Below are 22514 nucleotides of genomic sequence, written 5' to 3' on the forward strand. Positions count from 1 at the left end.
ATGCTGCTGGAGCCATGAGTCCCACCATGTGTACTCTTTGCTTGGAGTTTTAGTCCTGGGAGCTCTGAAGGTACTAGATTTTTTGAATAGACTATGGATACCAACTCTCAGATACTAACTTTCATGTATGACATAGCCACAGTCAAACTTTCAGACATTTCTATCAGGTTGTTTTATTTTAATTTTGTAGTGATGAAATATGTACTCTGAGTATATTTTCAGTTTGCATTATTTAATTACTCTCTCTAGTGTATTCATATGGTGGAAACTTATCCATTAACAGACCAAACATTGGATCTCAATATCTCTCTCTCTCTCTCTCTCTCTCTCTCTCTCTCTCTCTCTCTCTTTTTCCTTCTACCTCTCCCCTCCTCCTCCCCTCCCCTTCTTCTTCTCCCCTTGTCATCCTCCTTCTCTTCTTTTCTTCTCTTGCCTCATTGCAAACCTCACTTTGGAAAACTTTAAGATGAGCATACCTCCAATAACAAATGTGTTAGCATGATAAATACTTCTTCCTGCCACACAGAATGCAGCGAACAAAAGTGCACAGGCATTAATGCTTGTAGCTGATTACTGAAAAGTTGCTGTTACAGAAGAGGAGAGATCAAGGCTTGATGTCCATGGGACAGACTGAGAAGCTGAAGATAGTCAGCCTTTCATCCTGTTACTTTGATCTTGTTATTATAGCTACTGAACACACTCACCCTCCTGGAGGTTCCTTTACAGTGGTCCCCTTACAGGAAGCATCACTAAAATGGATTTGAAGAGGCTCACCTTCATTCAATTCTATGATGCCATTCTTACTCTGTCAGAGAGACCAGCCTTATTAATCACACTCAGGACCACTAATACCAACCATCTGTCATGGCAACCAATCGAATGCATCATCCACTGTAACTAGAAAATTTGCCCTGTGACCTACTCCTATTTGTCCTAACTGCATGACACAAGCAAACAGGAGCTAGTGGTTATGTCTCTGCTGTCCTTACTTTCTTCTCTTTATGTTATTACTTACATTTATGGTGGTAGCTCAAAGATTATCAAATGTAAGAGACCTATTTGCTTTATTAAATGTCCACTTGACCTTAGGGTTTTTCATGCTCTAACATGAACATTTCTATTGAAAAGTCATCACAAAGTCCTTTGGAGATAATGTCAGAATGTCTGGATAGCCAGTCTAGTATTTCAGTTCCTAAGCACAATGGCAAACCCGTTCCTTTGCTTTCAGACAGTGTGGATCACACCCTGTGTTTCCCAGCCCAAGCCACTTTTTTTCCATATTACAGTAGTTTCTTTCCCTTTAATTTTTCAATTAGGTTTGCAAGGGAAGTTGACAAATAATTAAATATGGGGACTTTTATAAGAATATCTTACTAGCAGAAGTGAGCCTAACATATTTACTACCAAAATTGTCCATTGTTAATCATCTGTTTAGTATAATAATTGATCATAGTCATGATGGATATGTAAAACATATACATTTTTATGGTTACTATTTATTAAGCACAGATTTTCTATATTTAAATTTTAATAGAACTCACTGTATTTGATAGAATTTTCAGCACTTTACAGATGAAGAAATGGAGTATAGAAGGAATTAGGTAAATTCACCAAAATAAAATCTAGCCCTAAGTAACAGAGTCAGATTTGCATGAATATCTGTGTACCACCTAAATGGGTTTAAACTCTTAGAAACCTAAAGAAGTACAACTAATACACAATTTTCTTTATGTTTCCCTTATCAAATGAGATTACTGGTTAAGGGCCATTTATTGTTCATTTATTAATTTTATTTTTTGAGACAGGGTAATGCCGTGTCAAGGTTTTTACTCAAAATATTTTTTATCTTTAAACCCTACTCTTTTGGATGTCTGGGATTAAAAGTATGCGTAATCTGATCGTTTGTTTTATGTACTGTATTTATTAGACTTTTCTGTGATGCCTGGCAGTTTGAGGGACAGAATGCCACCCATCTATCTGCCCCAAAGGTTTAGCTTACATGGGACACTATAGCAGAAAATTATTTGCTTCACAGTCATTCTACCCTGAAAAGGACAACTCTCTTCCAATGTTCTGTTGCTTCCAATAAATGATACTAGCCTCTGCTCAGAAAACCTGGTCAAAGTGATCATGATAAATGACAGTTGAATGAATATTCAGTTATAAATTGGATATTTGTTTCACTCTAATCAAGCCCCTGGAACACAGTGAAATAAGGGGTAGAAAGAATGTAGACACTGAAAGAGGAGCTAATATATAGTAGATACAGCATGACTGCTATACCCTTTAACTCATAAGAAGCTGTGACTGCTTTCAGAAGACATGCATAAAACTGGACCTGTCTAGAAAGGAAGAGGACTCATGATGCTCCCACTCTTCCCTGGGTGTCTATAAGCACATCTGTAAATAAGGCATGGTGTGGGATGTGGGGACATTTTCTTCAGGAATGTTTCTACAGGATAGATGCTCATGTTCTTATAAAGAATCTGCCACTTATTCCCCTGTAAGAAACATTATCGAAGTTCATAGGACTGCCATTAATGAGTCATTATAATAGAAGCAGAGTTAGTCAAGAAAGGAAGATGAGCAAGGTCTGCTGGACTAGGAGAAGAGGGAGGGAGGGAAAGTGCAGCAAATATGATTAAAGCAGATTCCACGAAAAGGTCCTCATCTGATCACTAACCCCAAGTGTTTGCCCTATTAGTAAATGGAAAAGAAATGTCACAAGAAAACCCATTGTGCATAATATAGAACAAAAATATATGATTTTATTAGAAAGTGGATATTCAATATACTATAATCCCTTTCTTATCTCATAATAGAAGAAATAAGTACCATTTAGTAGAGCTAAACCCAAATTATTTTCTCCTCTACATCAGAGATTAATCTCTCTAATAGATATTCCAGGTACCTGTGATTGCCTTGTGCATCAGCCATTTAACTTGTCATGAGATTACTACATGAAAAGGTTTGAGGTTCCCCAATCTCTCAAATGCTGTGTCCCTTTTCTAACAAAATTTTAAGTATCTTCTAGTACTTTGATGAAATGTTCTAGTTTTTTGAGGCCATTCATATATTGTCAGATTCCAAGTTCAATTCGTTTCTGTTGAACATCAAGGCAATGTGTTTGGAATCACAGGTAAAAACCTATGCCCTGCCTCTTGCAACTAACCTGATATTTTGACACAGATTATGCTGTGCTTATTTTTCATTGAATATCACCACACCCAGTATGATGAAAATTTTGTATAATGTAACTTTAATATTAATTTTTTGTACTTATGTAAACAAAATTTCACATATATATTTTCTTAATGGAAGTCTTTAGAAAGAGATGAACTTTAAGCTTTGATTTTTTTAAGTTTATTTTGTTTTTGTCAAACAAGGTATCATCATTTTTCTTTTTGTGTATTGTCTGTTTTGTGTTTGTGTATGTGTTTCATTTCAATCATGGCTTGCAGTTTTAATTTTTCCCTCTTCTTTTTAAAATTATTTTTATATGCATACATACATACAAATATGTCAATACAACCTGCTGAGTCTATTTAGTTTTGCTCATATGTATATGTTTTTATATGTTTAACTTGATATTGGATGCAATTTGAGGACTCATAGTTAGGAAACATATAATCTCTCAGAAGTTATTAATTGTTGTTATCATTTCATCTAGAGATTTTATCACCATCCATTGGTAGTTGATTTAGGTTTAAAGTACCAGGCATTAACTATCTTCTATTGGGTGGCCTCACATCCATTCAAGTATCAGTTGGTCATTTCTAAGATATAAATATCAGTATGGCACCTTTGTGATAGCTTGCCTTTTTGGTCATTTTTGTAGTTCATATATCATGACTAGGCTGCACCATTGATTGTTTTTCTCTCTGCACAGCTTGTATAGCACCTTTTGATACATGAATGCTAGTCCTCAGGGAATAGACATCCAGCTTAGTTGCAGTTCAATATTTCCAAATCCTTTGTCCTTTATGCATGGTGTTTTTAGTAATAGGGACTTATCTTCAAATTCTGGGAGGCAACCTAGGGTATGTGAAGCCACCTACATTGTTTGGGAGGGGTGTGTGTGCTTGTATATCCTGCACAGTTACTTACCACCTCCCTATGTTGGGATTATAGGGTGAATCAGTAAATATTGATAAATTAGAAAAATTTCACTCAATTTGGTTTAGAAATTCCCCTGAATTGAAAAAAAATAAAGAAAGAAATATTTTAGGCAGTAGAGCTTAACAATGTTGTACTTAGAAAGTACAATGGGTTCTTTTGAGTTTCTCTTTTTGGAACACGTAATTTTATGAAACAGAAATCTAACAGACAAAAGAACTCATGATATTTGAGATTAAGAAATTGTGAATTTCTGAATTATAGATAATGGATCATGGCCTTAGAAATACATAGAGACTTTCTAAGCAAATTAATAAAACTCTTTAAAATTACCTTAGGTCAATTAAACCAGACTTTTCTCCATAAAATTGTTAAAGTTGTGGTTATTGTGTGCTTGTATTTGCCTTGCACACACTTAGATAACATTGATATGTATGCCCCTGCATCATTTATATTCATAATTCTCAGGTAACATAACAATTTGTCTGGTCACCCTAATAGCATTTATTCTTGACTTAATCCAATATAGTAACTGCTCTCCTAAATGCTGGGCAAGTACTTACTCATTTAATCCCCTGAATAGCTCAATGAGATGGATATCATTTTCTTATTAACTAAGATGGAAATTAAAGCAAAGAAAGGTTAATTGACTTGTCCAAGTTCTCACAGCTAAAAATAGTGGAGTAGGGATTTAAATTCAGTTGGGATGGCTTTCAAGTCCTCGGAGACCTCCAGTCTTACTATCTATACCATGTAGAAATTTCTTCCATTGAACTACTTAACTGTTTTTGAGGAAAAGCAATAGATTTCTACTATTGAAAATTTTATTTTAATTTCTGGCACTCTGAATCCTAACTACAATATTTTAATTGAACCCCTGATTATTTCCAATTCCTTAGAGAAATCTAGATTTAGAAATTGAAAATGTAACATGTCAAAATGCAGAAATTATTCTTTAAGTATATCATTAAATCCATGAAAAAAGTCTCCTGGGTCATCCAACTGTGTCTATTCAAATATGTGTATGAACTCATGCATACATGTGAAAGTCATAGGTTGACATGGTCTATGTTTTTTAGTTTCTCTTCACCTTAATTTTTTTGGCAGGTAGCTGTTCATGGGTCCAATTTTATCATAATGTGACTATTAAATAATGTGTGTATTTGTACTCTAAAATAATTAAATATTAATATGGACCTTTCCATCGGGTTACCCCATGGGTCATGGCCAACAAAGAACTTGGAGAGGATATCCTTTGGCAATATTTTAATGGTTTCCTGGAACTCTATCTTTCCATTAATGACCAGGAAATCAAAACCTCTGGGCTCTGTAATGTGAGCATTCTTCATTAACATTTCTCAGACTTCCTTCAGTCCCTGGTTCACAATGATATCCACCAGGAATAAGGGCACAGTGTTTGGCACCTCCTGGTGCCAAGTGCTGTAGAGCTTGCACACCCTCCACTTGGCCTCATTCAGGTCATAACTGAAAAAGGACTTCACCAAGACAGGGGCTGTAGCTCTAGCCTGGCACCAGCCACTGGCCACCATCTCATTCTGTCTCACATTTCAAAACAGAATCTTACTGACTCTGGAGCTTACTGATTCTGTAGAACTGGCTAGCCAGAAAGTCCCACGAATCTTCTTGTCTCTGTCCTCTTTGCACCTGGATTGCAGGCATGTACCACAGTGTCTGGCATATATATATATTGTACCTATCTTTAACACCCTAGAAGAGGGTATCAGATCTCATTACAGATGGTTGTGAGCTACCATGTGGTTGCTGGGGTTTAAACTCATGACCTCTGGAAGAACAGTCAGTGCTCTTAACAGCTGAGCCATCTCTCCAGCCTGTGCCTGGCTTTTTAATAAAAATATTGTGACTCAAACTTATATCTGCATGATTGTAGGGCAAGCACATTACCAATTGATATTACTGTACCCAAACATTTTTGTTATATGGAATATAGTCCATTGGATTTGATACATGTAAAATAATTTTGTCCCATTTAAAAAAGGAAATTGTAGTATCATTAAAAATTTTTAACTTTATATATATTTATTTCAAAAAATAATAATAATGTTAATAATAATAATAACAATAATAATAACTATAATAGTATCTATGAACAGTTGATGTAGTTGAGTGTTTCCTAGGGCCACTGTAACAAACTACTATACACTGTGCTAGTGTCCTAAAGCTATAGAAGTTTATTCTTTAAGGAAACAACAGTATTTGTGTGTGGGATGTGCTGGTAACAATATTACTATGAGCACTGAGCACACAGAACTTCAGTATGAACCAGAGACTATCAACCTTGGATAGAGAGGTAGCAAATGGAAGTTAAGAGTTGAAAGCTTTGGTAGTCAGAGGCAAAACTATGTTGATATGAAAGTACATTAATAATGAAAATAGTCCTGAGGGGTTGAGATATCTCAGTAGGTTAGTTTACCTGCTACTGAGCCTGAAGTCCTTCACTCTGTCCTTGGGACCGAGATGTGTATGAAAAAAATAACTCTCATAAGTTGTCTTCTGAAATACACACATGGGCCACAGCACTTACGTTTTCACATATACATAGACATGCGTACCTATATAATAGCGGAATTCCTTTAAAAGTTTACACAATTATAACTTCATACTTGGTACCATCAATTTAAATAAACCATTTTTCATATTTTTTCATGATTTTTCTTTTAATTTTGAAATGTGATAAAAAAAATTGATGGAGAATAACAAACATAAAAAAACCTTACTTGCTTTCTTTGTTCCTTACTCCATTATAGTCAGTGGAAGTAGACTATATATGATACAAATATAATTGCACAACATATAATATACATATTCTGTGTAGACTATGTGTCTAAATATAAGTGTAGTATGTATAATTATCCATCATGTTTGCATATGATTATATTAATATACATTTTAATTGAATTTATATATTATATATATATTATATGTATGTATATATATACATATATATGCACACATTGTGTGTATGTATTCTCTGAATTACATTGGATGAGAATATCATCAACAGAAGGTTATCTTTTAAGTAAACAATAAATGTTAATGGGTTATTAGTCTCCAAGATATACATATATATGTATATGACATGTTTTAAAGGTATGATATTGAACATCCCTGCACTTCAGGATCCCCAGCAGAAGTTCTATGACTTTAAAACTATTGATTAACAATTAGCACACACTAGTGTCAAACAGAAGCTTGGTGCTTCTTTACCAATGCACTGTCTCAGTAAACACTAGAAAATTAGTTGAGCTGGTCTGATTATTCACTGTCATTTATCTTTCTTGATCCAAATTCATGAGTCCATCCTTATATTATGCTCATCCATTCATCATGGAGTCTTTAATGGAGACAACTCCATTCACAGTTTGAACTAGACTATTCATCTAAAGTTAGAAACAAGGTGATTCTTATCCTGTAGAAAGTGTACATTTATTTTTCTTTATATTTTTATTACATTTTAGTGTATTTTTATATGAATTTGGAAGAGTATTTTCTATGCTAAGACATGGGAGTAGAGGTCAGAAGACAATGTGTAGAAGCAAGTTTTATCCTTCTACCATGTGGATTCTCAGAATGAAACTCAGGTAATCAGCCAGAGAGACAAGTGCCTTTGACTACTGATCAATCCTACCATTCCCAAAAGTGAACATTATATTCCATCTTTGCTTTGAGAAATGACATTGGGCAGTAGCCAAGTCATTGAGCATACCATGTAGAAAGATGGAGTACATAGTTCTTGAGATACCTAGAGTACAGTTAGATAGGAGACAACTTGGACTGTCTTTTAAGACATAATTGTTGACAAAATTGAGACTTTAGTTATTAGAGCAAATAGAATTTTCAAAAAGAATGTCCAGTGTAGAAATTGTACGGCCTTTTTTCTTTAAATTCAGTTCAAATTTTTCAGAGCCACTTCTCATTCAGAGTGTAGGATGCTCAATCTTAAATATAATTTCTTCTTTCCAGTGTCCCAGAATGACACACAGGTCCCAGGCCATAGTGTAAGCATTTGTGAACCCTCTTCACTTTTCATCTTTTATTTTCCTTGCCTAGATGTACAAGTGAGAACTCTCTTCCCACACCAGAACAAAAATGTCTACCTTTGGTCTCTTTCCTATAGACTCCCAAGGAATCCCTGTGCTTCCTTATGATTCCTACCTTAGGAAAAAACTGCTTAGCTAAGAATTGTAATTTTTTGATAAATTTGTTGATTTCATGCATTAAGTGCCCAAAGAAACACAAATTCTGAATACTTTCTTTAAGTAGGGAAGTGAAAAAAAGCAACTGTTGGCAAATTCATCAGTGAACATACATTATCATTTTTAGCACTTTACATACATTCCTGTAATTATCATAACAACAATCTTGTATAAGATTCCACCTTGGTTTCTGTAAATGAGAAACTGAGGCAGAAATACATCTATTAAGTAGTCTACACAATTCAGTGTTTGTGTGTGGTACAATAACCAAGACTCCCTTTTAATTCCTTTAAAATGTATACTGTTCACAAAATGGAATAAATTTTCTCGCCATTCTTGCAGACTTGAGCCATTGTGAAGAAATTTTGAAGATTATATAAGATTCATAAAGCATAGCCTTATTCATTACTGAATTAATAATAATATAAAAAACTTAGCTTTGTATTCTACATACAGATAAGCTGAAGTATTCTAACGTTAGAGGATGCTGTGATGCAACCATATCACAAAAGAAGTACTAAGTCATATGAAATGAAGTCCTAGTCCAATCAATCACTGTTGGGTATTATTTTCCTCTGACATTTAAATCACTTTTAAAATGAGCGAAATACAATGTTGCTGAACTTACAAAATCATTGTCTTGACAAATACTGCCATATGAAATTTTGTCAAGCCCCAAATTCCTATTTGTATATATTTTGATAGGAAAAAATAACTGAATAGGGGAATACCAAACAGACATTTAAGTATACTTTTCAAAGAAGAATTGAAATAGCAATTATTTTATCTAAATTTTCGTAAGTATGAAATATTTTATTTTTGAAAAAATTAATTTGTAGCAACCCTATCTACCACCCAATCCAAAATTGGCACCATGTAGATGTAGTCTGACTAAGAACTCCAGGTAAATATTCTTAGATCCATTCCCACACCCACCTATCTATCATCTTCCCTACCTGTTTACTGCTTTAAAATCTTTTGGAACATGGGAGAATAGGGCCCAAAGTTGAAGTGGACTAAATAAAGTCTTATGCAATAGACAACTTTATTCAAAGCATGTGACACTTTGTACTTTGAAGGTTAAGAAGAATGGCATGAATAAAGTTCATGAATTTGAGTCCAGGAGGAAGAATTTGACCTTGACATTACCTGTACACACTGGTTTTAGCTAAGAGTCAACATGTAAATATTCATACTCTGACCAAGGGAAGGTTTTGTTATTTCCATGGATCTGGGACATGGGAGTTCTTGACATGGTTATGTTCATATCAATAATAGAAATTCATCTAGGAATTTATTGAGTCTGTATATTGGAGTAATAACAAACAAGGATCTACAACACCATACTATAAGGTGAGACTAATTACAAGAAACACTATCAATGTCCTTATTTGAGAAACCTGTGTGTAGTTGCAAATACAAGTGGCTTGGGTAACCAATACATTATGTTTTCTCCAAGATTTAGCAATTCTAATTGCAATGCTCCAAGAGAAAAGCAACTCAGTTAATTCAGAATACAATTTCAAATCAGGATTTATAAATATTTAAGGAATTCAAACAGGGTATGAACAAAGGCACAAATGAAGATCATGAAAACATTAACAAAAATTTAATGAAACAATGAAAATAATGCAAGATATGAAAATTGAATGCATTAAAGCACAAAGATATAAAACAGAAACTAAAAAGTCCAAGTTGACAAGTAGCTCAGAAGCAACATTTAAGATCAACTGGAAGAGAAAATATCAGGTCTTGAAGATAAAGAACTAGAAATAGATCATTCTATCAAAGAAAATATTAAATCTAAAATAACTTGGAAACAAAATATCCAAGAACTCTGGAGCACTGTAAAAAGACAAAATTTACAAGTTACAGCTACATAAGAAGAAACCAAAATCAAAGTCACAGAACATATTTTCCTTCTTTTTTTTCTAAGAAACTATAAAGAATTCCATTATCAATAAACCAATGAAACTCAAGTCACATAAACAGTTAGGCAGTGTTTAAACTGAGTATTATCTTTCAAGGACAAAAATACAACCAGGAGTAGCCCACATTGATTCTTAAGAAAGCCTAAAAATGTCTTAGAAATACGTAGATTTCATTCATGTGATAATATTGTACCCTTTTATGGGATTAATTTTAACTTAAATATTTAAATAATATGTATTTAATATGTAAATAAATCAGAAGAGACCGAAGTAAAAAACCACAGAATATATTTTCAACAAAATTCAACAAAGAAAATACCTGAAATCTAAAAAAATGGATATGACTAATGTGTAATTCTATCTAGATAGGAACAATAATTAAAAATACTAACTGTACATTATATATATATATATAATATTTGAATATATATATATATATATATATATATATTATTTTTTTTTCAAAGTGTCAGGAGAGAAGAACCAAGTCACATATAAAGGGATTTCCATTAGAAAATCACCTAATTTTCAATGAAATCTTTGAAGAATGGAAGAAATTGGAATGATGGTCTATAAGTTTTGACAGACCACCAAAGACAATCCAAATACTATACACACATGTCTATCAGTGATGACTGAAGAAAGGAAATTTTTCAATAATAAAATATTTAAGGAATTTGTGTTCATAAACAAGCTCTATAGAGGATAGTAGATGGAAACTGGAAAATCTAAATTAAACAGATTAATTTGTAAGTACAACCTAAAAGTTAAATGAAAATAAAATAAATAACTTAAATAGGTCCATAATAAAATAAATAACTTAAATAGGTCCATAACAGCCAATAGGATTGAAACAGTCATTTAAAAAATTGAAAAAAAAAACCAACAAGATGGATACCATGAAGAATTCCAACAGATCTTGAAATAACAAAATAACAAATACCAATACTCCTTATTTTATCCCATCAAATGAAAGAGAATGGAATATTTCTAAATTGTATGAAGCAAGTATTACAAAAGCAGACTAAGATTTAACTAAAGAAAATTATTGACCAATCTCTTTAATGAACATAGTTGTACAAATTTTCCATGACATACTTGCAAGTTGAATTCAAGAAAACATCAGAAATATTATTCATGATGAATTCAACATATGTAAATCAAAGCAGGTAATCCACCATATAAAGAGACTCAAGATTGGAAACCATATGATTATCTCATTAGCCTCAAAAAAAAACATTTGACAAAATCCAATGAGAATTTAGGGATGCAGGTAACATGCATCAATATAATAAAGGAAAATTTAACAATCTCATACCCTATATCATCATATAAAAAAAACCTCAAGATATTCCTACAAAAATTAAGAACATTATAATAGTCACCCTCTCCATTCTTGTTCAATATAGTGCTAGTCTAAACTAAAACAATAAGACAAGTAATGAATCTAAAGAAAACACAAGTAGGAAATAAGAAGTAATTATTTATAAATAATATGCTTCTTCTATGGACAAAAAGTCCTAATATAATCAGAAATCTATAGCTGGATACTGTTATCACAAAATCAAGTCTTCCTCCGTACCAACAATAATCATAAAGAGGAAAAAAATCAAGAAAACAATACCACTTAAAACAGCATTAAAAGAATCTTGGGATGGATCAAATAGAGGAAATAGAACACTTCTTTAATTAAAACTTTAAGACAATCAAAAAGGAAATTGAACATATACAAAAAGAATAACCAACTCTACTCATGGACTAATAGAATTAATATTATGAAATAGGCAGTCTACCAAAGCCATATATAGGTTCAATACCATTTCCATTAAAATTCCAATTCATTTCTTCCAAGAAATTGTAAAAAATTCTTAAATTTTGTTTAGAAACACACACATTCAAATCTAGCTGTGAACCCTGCAGGCAGCAGCAGCAGTAATGACTGACCTGATAAGATCTGCCCATGTAATAGTGGCACCAATTATTTGAGAATAACCAATCACCTTCTGTTTGACTCTAAGGCCTATTTCATGTGATAAAACACATAAATCTCACTGTAATTGGAACCAAGAGGCTAGATAGATCATAGTCAATAAGGTAGAAGATAATACTATGATTCTGGTATGTTTACTAGTATTATAATATCTCCTACTGACATTTTGCTGTACTCAAAGGACATCTCAAACTTTGTCAGTGAAGCTTCTTTTTGTAGGAAATGGGAATTAACATAAATCCCTTCAACTTGCCAATGTGCAGAAAATATAAGACTGTGGAATGGCTTGTCCCTGACACCAAAACTCAGAGATATTAGTTTAGTTGAGAGGGGATGTAAAGTTTGTTAGGACCAGTGGTAGTAGATAGGATTCAAGGAAGAGCTCCTTGGCTCAAAGGCAGTCACCCATATAAATTCACACCGTTTTTTTTTTTTTTTGACTCAGTTCACAAAAACTGTGCACACATAAGGGAAATAGAATCCAAGCATGGAAGTTGGAAAGGTAGTCAGAAATCCTAGCACTAGCTGAGGACCTACTGTAGCACTTCTCAACCTGTGGGTCACAACCCTAAGAACACTGGGAAACACAGATACTTACATTACAATTTATAACAATAGCAGGATTACAGTTAGGAGTTAGCAATGGAAAATATCTTTTTGTTTGGGGGTCACCACAACATGAGGACCTGTGTTAAAGGGTCACAGCATTAGGAACGCTGAGAACTATGGATCTATCTGCATTTGGTAACTTCTGGGAGTGGAAGAGACCATTTTTATTTTATTTATGTGATCTCTGGTAATTGATCACATTGTAGAGAAGACCAACCACCACTGGTGCTGCCACCACACACACACCTAAGAGTAGTTGCATAAACTGGACTCAGTGGGTTCAAAAAGAAAGAAAAGTTGGTTGGGCCGGGAGGTGAGGAGCAGTTGTATATGGGAAGAATTGGAATGAATATGATAAAAATACATTGTATGCAATTCTCAATGTACTAAAATATTATTTAATGAAACAATGTTAATTAGTTATTTGCACTTTTGAACATTATATTTGATGACAATTGGGAATGTCATGGAAATTAAAGATAATTTTATCAACTTTTCACAAGCCAAAACAAAAACTAGGCTATATATGTAAGTCATCTATCCAATAGTGAAAGAGACAGAAAGAAGACATGGTCTTCTCCTGGGTGTTTTATGGATAAGAAGTGAGAAAATTAGTGATCCATCATGATTGTGAATGCTGTTCTTATCTATGAGTCAAAAAGTGAAGGAACACTAGGCTTGCTGTTGACTCGTTATTGATTTTCACCAAAGAGGAACATTTCTGGTAAATTTTTAAATCTGTATTATCCTCAAATCTGTTTTCTATTAAGTCATGAAAATATATGATTTTTTTTTATCATTTTTAACTACACCCACAAAATGACCTTGTCTAATTATTGTTGATATCTATGGGAATATTTATATTCAGTAGGGCATATCATAGATCAGTTGTTAGCCGACAGAGACAGGGCCACTTAATTTGTTTGTCTGTATGTAGTGAAAATATCTGGTCATTTCATTGGTTTTTTTTTTTCAGATTTTTTAGCCTTCAAAATTTATACTATCAGAAAAAATTATTTTATAATTTTACTAATTATTTATAATTATATACCATGTCTGCATATATATTATGTAGTTTTGTGTTATACATATGTATATACATATTAGAGTTATAAGAAAGACATAGAGAGACAGAAACAGAGACAGAGATAGAGAGACAGAATGAGACAAAGAGAGACACAGAGAGAGACAAAGAGAACATCTTTTCTGTTACTACCTGTAGTACATGCATATCTTTAGGAACAGGAGCAAACAGAATCCTTCATTCAATAAGGTTGTCCCTAATTCAATTAATTTAAGAGGGCAGAAATTACAGACATGTATTCTGATCTCTAATTTGAGCCTTACTATTATTTGTCTTGAGAAAGCAATGAAACATTTTTTTTTTGCAAGAACCTGTCATGAGTTTTTAAGTTATTTATTTCAGAGATGGGGCTGGAGGACTAGAGAAATGACTCAGCCATTAAGAGCACTTTCTGCTCCTGCAGAGGACCTGAGTTAGGCTTCAGCACTCACATTATGTCTTGCTCTTAATTCCAGTTCCACAAAAGATTTACCAACATGACGGAACTAATCATCACACCACAAGACTGGCTACCAATAAGCTAATCATCCAGGTAGCTGTGCCCTGAGTAGCAGCACACTGACTTTCTGTTATTCCTTACATTTTTGTTTATACTCTTTTTCACAAATGTCTCATAATGTTCCAGTTCTCCATGTGTGACATGATTGTAGTGAATTCAATTATTGTCCAGGACTAAAAAAGGAAGGAAGAATCCCACTGGGCCGCTCTCTTCCCTTTGTTTCAAAGGAATACTCTTCTCTTTATTAGATATTTTCTTTATTTACATTTCAAGTGATATCTCCTTTCCTGGTTTCCCGTCTGGAAAAAAAATCTGTTCCTTCCCCCTTCCTCCTGTTCACCAACCCACCATCTCCTACTTCCTGGCCCTGGCATTCCCCAACACTGGAGCATAGAGTCTTCACAGGACCAAGGGCTTCTCTAAAGGAATACTCTTGATAACATGGACAATCATATAGGCCAGAGCATGAAGCCCTAAAGAAAGCATGAGAATAGACCATGTGGGAATCCATGGTAGCTTAAGAAGTATAAAGATGCCCTTTTCTATGGAAAGCAGAAATTACTAGACACAGGTGTCAAAGTTCAGAGAGACCTGTGACTTTGAAGAGACAGCATCTTACTGCTTCCCATCACAGGGCTCTGCTCTGGCTTAAGAAATGAGGAAACTTGAGGCAAAGGATAATGCTCAGCTCTTCATCTTTGAGTGGCCAGTCAGGAGAAATGGGATTCTAAGTTCCACAAAACAGAGGATTCAGAGAAACTATATTTTCAAGAGAAAGAAAATGGTGACTTCTAGAGAACAATTGGCAGTCCAACTCTTGTTCTTTTTCTGAAACGTGAGAAAAGTGGAAGAACAGGATGGTCCATTAGCCTGCTAATCAGCCCTGCAAAATGAACTGGAGGCGCAAGCTCCTTATTTTGCAACCATGAGTAGAGGACTAAGCCTAAGCAATGAAATCTGAGGTGTCCTGAAGGGCTGCCTGGCCCATTTCTACTGCACATGTAAAGGTGTCCCCGAATGCTTGTGCTCCAAAACTCACCTCAGGCCTCTTTTATAATTTTAATTGACTCCTGTGTAATAAAGAATTCCCATAGTTGTCAATTTAAATAAATTGTACTGTTCAACTACAGAATTCAGTTCACTATCTGCCAAGAGTACATTATTGTAATTCACTTGTAATTTTTTTTTCTAAAATCTATACTGTGAGGTCAAAGGCAGAAATGTGATAGGTATTGAGGAATAAAGCCTCAATGCTCTGTTCATCAAGTCTTCTGCCTTTGGAAATTTCTTCCACCCTGAATGCTGTTGCTTCATACATACATGCAATATATATGTGTTATATATATACATATATTCTATATATATGTGTGTATATATATGTGTGTATATGTGTGTGTCTATATATATGTGTATATATATATATATGTATATACACACAGTGTGTATTTATTTTGAGTTGACACCTACAAAACCATCCAAACAAACAAACAAACAAAAACTAAATTCAACTAGGAAAAAGGATGCAACCCTCAGCCCTCAAATAGTGGGGATTGGATAAAAATGACTCAAAGCGGTCCCTTCTAGCTCATCCACTTCTAGAAATCCCAAGGTAGGCTCTTTATTGAGGAGGTAAGCCTCACCACACCACTCATGTCTACAGTAGTGATGCCTATACCATATATCTTACAGATGTCAAGTAGTGATCTTCCTTTCAGCACTGTGTCTTGAAAAATTAGACAAATGTGATTCCAGTAATTTGGTCCAAGCTAGTGATGCCTCCCCCTTTCCTGAAACAGGCATGCCCATTCTTACTTTTCAAATATCATAAAGTAATCAGTGCGCCTACTGCCAGGACAGCAAGGTTGCTGTGGTATCTAAGCATGCATATGTGTGAGCATCTGACAGCAGGTGGTTTTGCTGTTTGCTTTACAAATACACTTGGTAAAGGGTTCTTGAGTAAAGTGGTTATAACCTAACAATTAAAATGAACTAGGTTGACACATGGATTCACAGGGATGGACTGGGTCTTGGTTGGGCTGAGAGAGGGCAGTCTGTGATCTCAGTGAATTAGTGAAAAGTGAACCTCAGTGGAATAAGCTATCCCCTTTCTGAACTGAAATTTTGGTGAGTGGAACTCAGGTTGGATTCCAGTTTCCTCTAGATCCTTACAACTGCTGAGAGATCACACAGCATAAAGACTCCATCCTTTCAGCTTCTCCCGCCTCCACAGAATATGATTCTTTTGGTCAGTGTACACAGTGCTGTTAGGAGCACTAGCAGCTAATACATTGTCATGGAGAAGGAGTGTTTGTGGACCCACTTCTCCTTTCAGTTCATGACATGGAATTGTAAATCCCTCTGATAAACTTCAATTTCTTTACAAATAAATTTTTGATATGGAAATATATTTGATTTTGCTTTACAAGTACAGTTGGATAAATGGTTCTTGAATAAAGTGGATATACTTTAACAATTAAAAATTAACTGGGGCTGGCGAGATGGCTCAGTGGGTAAGAGCATTGACTGCTCTACAGAAGATCCTGAGTTCAAATCCCAGCAACCACATGGTGCCTCATAACCACCTGTAATGAGATCTGACGCCTTCTTCAGGTGTGTCTGAAGACAGCTACAGTGTACTTAATTATAATAATAAATAAATCTTTAAAAAAATAACTGGGATGACACAGGCATTCACAGGAATGGAGTGGTTCTTAGACAGGCAACTGTGCTTTGCTTTGGGTGTTCACACATGTGTGCACACCACAGTGCAGTGTCAGGGGTGAGTGCTTTGGCGAAAGTAGAATGAGAAGAGAATCCAGAAATGATGTCGAAAGGAAAGCAATAAGGCATTTCTCCATATTCATGTGGACTCAATGAAATTTTATGAAACAGTATGTTTAGACACATAATTGAGGTGTGTGTTTAAGCATATACATATATATATATTATATATATGCATATATATATAAGCACATACTATATATATACAGATATATGTATATAGTTAAGGTGATGCTTTGAGGTTTTTAAAAATTCAGGATTTGTTCATGCTTAAGGTTTGACTTAGCTTCAAAAGGAATTGGGCTCAAGGCTTGGGTAGAGGGACATGGGCTTATATTCTTTTAATCACCATAAAACTATCAGACAAGAGACTTCCTTACTGACCCAGGGATGATAGTCGCCAGAGAACACCTCCCCTAAATAACGTGCTTCCCTGTTTCCTGGACCTTGATCTGTTGCAGGTTATCAGCCTTGAAACAGCCATGAAAGTATTCTCGTTGAAATGGTTCACTCTCAAGGGTTAGGCTGAAGCAAAATATGTAGAGTTGGATGTTCCTTAAGTTCAGGAGCAGGTCTTTTCAACTCCACCTTGTTAAGTTAGAAAGATATCATGAATAGAAACATTCTTTCCACTTCAAAACTTGTTCAAGAAGGAAGGGCTCTTTTGTGGGACTGGTACTACACATAGCGACTCCGTGTGACCTTTACAGGGATCTCATTGGCGGTTTTATCTTGATTAAAATGGTTCTATTCACAGGAGGGGAAGGGCTGTGACATCATCCTGCAAAAGAAAATCTTCTAAAGAATGAGGTGATAAAGGTAAAAGATAGAAAAAAAAAGATAATGCTTTCTTTTGGGACGGCGAGAGAAGAAAAGGAAAAGCAAAGAGTAGAAGAAGCCGCCTTCGAGAAGGGGGAGGTAAAGAGAAGAAAAATAAAAGAGAAAGCAAGCAGAGCAGAGAAGGGGCCTATGTGCCCAGAGGAGCCTCTCTACCCACACTGCCTTCCTCCCCCCAGCAGGGCGAGAAGGAGGGCAGGCCCATTGTACATTTTGCAGAGAAGACAGCTAAGCTCTCTGTGTAGACTCTTACTTAGGTTCACTTGGGTCTTATGTAGCCAAGCAAATATATAGTCTTAGATCTGCTTAACTTTAAACTCAAGTCTTTCCACAAGAGATAGAAAATCTGTGTTTCATTTTGACCAATTCTCAACAATAGCCTTTAAAATAAATGCTGAATGTCCCCTTCTCAGTCTTAGAAGACAGTTGACTGTACATTTTGCTTAAGCTCTCAGATTCCCCAAAGAGCACAAACATTCTCTCTTTGCTACCTGAACCCATTTGTCTAGCTTCCCAAAATTTAACAGGACTGTTTTTGCTCCAAATGGTATGGTGAATGCAGAGAATGATGTTGGAAATAAAACTGCCATAACTTGATGCTTCCTGAGGGATTTAGTTATTGTTGCTGATGGCTTCGGATCTCTTTGAAACTTACATGTACATAGGGTTATGAGGGTCAGCATGCATATGTTGGTAAGAGCAAAAAGATAGACAGAAGCACGTTTAATAAAAAACAGAGTTCTAGGGAACAACTAATGGGATTGATGGAGTGGACAGGGAACAGAGTTTTGTAACAAAGGAATTGAAGTTTATTAGAGGGATTTATAGTTACATGTGTGCACTGAAGGAAATGGGTCCAAGAACCCTCCTTCTCCATGACAATGTATTAGGTGCTAATGCTCCTAACAGCACTGTGTGCCCTGACCAAAGCAATCATATTCCATGGAAGCAAAAGAAGCTTAAAGGATGGGCTCTTTATAGTATGTGCTCCTAGGCAGTTTTGTGGGGAATACACAGAAGCTAGGGAGGTAAGGGTCTACAAGAGGCTGAAATCTGATCGGAGTTCTACTCACCAAAACTTCAGCCCAGAAAGGGGGTATCTTATACCATAGGGGTAAACTTTTCACTAACTCCTTGAGATTGCAGGCTGGCCTGTCTAAACTCAAGGAAACCACAATTGTTATTGTGTTTAAAGATAATATTTCCTTTTGGTCTAACCACTCATTGTTAGTGTATTTTGATTTTCATTCATTTTCTGTCCTTAGAAGCTACAAGTGATAAGCACATCAATTTATGAAATGTTGGAATTACTATTCTTTCTTTTTTTTTTTTTCATTTTGTAGGTCCTATAAGAACAATGAAGTGTTTAATATTTGGATAGTTCCAGAGATAAAATAATCCCTTAAACAATACCCGAGGAAGTTTAGTCCTACATCTGTGTATCATTCCATAGTTTATAGTTTTATATAGAACAATCTGTTTTTAAAACTACAGCTATACAATGCTACTGATCTCAAGAACTCTTAAACTTTTTCTGTGTATCAGAGGCAATTGCTAACCAGGTAGAGATAAGCATACACATGCATGTGTTTGTGTGCATGTCTATGTACCTATGTGCTTGTGCTTGTGTACTCTGTGTACAAGTGAATGTGGAGGCAAGAGGTAAATACCTGGTGTCTTTCTCAATCTCTATATTGGACTCAGACTCTCAAGCTTGCATGATGATCACTTTAGGGACCAATTCTCCTTCCAAGACCTCTGATGTTATCTTCTTATTTCTTCTTCTTCCAAAGTCTTTCAGTTTCCAGCTAGACAGAGACAATGGTATGAAATCATATTTCTTTTTATAACGTTGCTGGCTAATTGGATGCAAGTTAGAGTCACTGGAGAGGAGGGAACTTTAACTAAGTAAAATGCTTCAATGATATCAGGCTACAGAAAGACCTATAAGGCATTTTCTTCATTCATGTTTGATGTGGGAGGGTACAGTTCATAGTGGGTGGATCCATACTTGGGCTGGTGGTCCTGGGGTCTATAAGAAAGCAATCTGACAAGCCAACATGCGTTAAGTCAATAAGCAGAACTCTTTCATGGTCTCTTCACCAGTTTCAGCCTCCAGATTTATGCGCTGTTTGAGTTTCTACCCTGATTTCCTTCTAAAAAGTGATTTGGAAGCACACAGCAAATACACCCTTCCCTCCACAAGTTGCTTTGGTCATGGTATTTCATCCCCGCAATTGTAACTTCAACCAAGACAAAAATATTTATTCTATCCCAAGTGTATTTGTTCCCTTGACTTCCTTGTTCCAAAAGAACTGGACAGAATCTGGCCTCAAATGTACAAGATGTGTCTGCTTTAGAAAGCAGAGAAATAGTACGTTTGGTGACCCAGAAACATGGAGCTCAGTTCATGCCCTTGGTAGAGCATTATACTCAGCATTTATCCTAGTTAGGGCCACAAAAGGGCACTGCTTACTGGCTTCCTTTCCATGGGCTTGCTCTACCTGCTTTCTTAGAGGACTCAGGACCACCATTCTAGAGGCAGCCACAACCACCATGGTCTGGACCTTCCCATATCAATCACTAGTTATAAATATGCTTCAGCCAGATCTTTTGGAGGTAATTTCTCAGTTGAGCTTCCCTTCATTCAGATAACTTTAGCTTATGTCAAGTTGACATCAAACTATCCAGCACAATGTTCTAGGATAAATCACATACCTCCATTGTTGTCTATTGGGCACAAACTATATAACCTATTGGCTTCAGGAAACTTTGGAATGCTTTGTTTACATATTCCAACATAGAGGAGTCCTGAAATAAAATAAAAAAGAGGTTTACTAAGTTGAAAATGTAGTTTTATTTCCTTACAGATCCCAAGGCCAGATGTGGTAATAAAAATACTCCAGGTAAGAGTCGAAGAGAACCAGAAAAATGAAGCATAAACCCTGCCAAAGCTAGCATCACAAAGGAAGACTGACATTAATTCTAGGCAGAGTAGGAGAGAGGTGAGCTGGTGATACTGCAGTGTAAGATCAAGGCCAACTGCTCTTAATGTGTAGGCATCTCAGAGCTTATAGGCTCAAGGCCCTAGTCCTTGCTCAACCCCAAATGCAAGGACATAAGCAAACCATTTCCCCTCTTTAAGCACCTGCCTCTATGTCCATAACACAGAAATGCTTTGTATACAACAATAAACCTATGTTTTAAACCTGAAGTTAGATTGTGGGCTTTTGATCTTCACCAACTTGGCCTTTGGGCAAGAGTCCTATAAAAGTGGATGGAATCTTTCTCTGTTGAGTGCAATATAAAAAAGTGCCATTTTTTCAAAGATATAATTTCTTGCATGTCATTCTTTTTATATTTTCTCAATAATGAAAGAGTCAAGTAATAGTGCACAAAACTTCTTTGAGCCAAATCAAACATGAGTACAGTAAAGATAGCAGACTTGGGCATCCCTTGCTTCTAGTTGCAAGTGAAATCTCCCATCTCTAGACAATAGTTTTCAATGTTTTTCTTAATAGATGGGGAGATTTTAAAACTGTACAACACATAAGCTCACTCACCATACTCAGTTTGGATTACCATCTATTTGTTCAATTGTTTAAGTAAAGAAAGAAATCTAACCTAAAGACCATTTACAAGCTGAGCAATACTTATGCAAGTTCTGGTAGGAATTTAAGGCCAAGAGTAAAATCCTATATCAGACATAATTCCAAGGAACTTGAACATGAACAGAAATAGTCTTATAAGGTCATTTGGAGATGCAGAGTTTGCTACTGCAGCTGGAGCAAGAAGATGCTTCTCTTCTATTAAGAACAAGAAACAGATGAGGAGTGACTGCAGTGTCTGTCTTACTCACAGGGTTCCCCTTGAAAGAGGAGACCATAACTGACACCTGTTAGATATGCCAAGGACATAGCATTGCATGTTCTGGATTTTGGGAGAGATTTGTAAGAATCTATTCCAACCTGTCTTCAGATTGTAGGTGTTTAACCAGCGCAAGTTTGGCATTTGAGCAGAACTGGAGAAAGATAAAAGCTAAGAGGAAAAGAATAAAGATGAAAAAAGAAAAGTAACTTTCTTGAGAAAACCACCATTCCAAAGACCATGCGGGGAAGAACTAAGACTGGGTGAGGTCAATTAGGCCTGTCCTCAAGGGGCACTGGAAATTTGTACCCACAAGATCTGCTCAAGTTTATATTAAAATATAACTGATGTGCTATACTACAAATTATCAGCTAAGGGACCTCCTTACTTCCAATCTTTAAACATCCTGAAAGAGAGATACCATCCTATCAGCACATGTTGATTAAAATCAAGCTTGTCATAGGGTCATAGAGAACAAATTGTACTTACGAAGGAAGCCAGTGCTTCTCACTATGTGGCTAAGGTCATTAGTTAATTTTTTATCTCTGGATCAAAAAATTAGTAT

The sequence above is a fragment of the Mastomys coucha genome, unplaced genomic scaffold (genome assembly GCF_008632895.1).
Source record: "Mastomys coucha isolate ucsf_1 unplaced genomic scaffold, UCSF_Mcou_1 pScaffold21, whole genome shotgun sequence".
Lineage (NCBI taxonomy): Eukaryota > Metazoa > Chordata > Mammalia > Rodentia > Muridae > Mastomys > Mastomys coucha.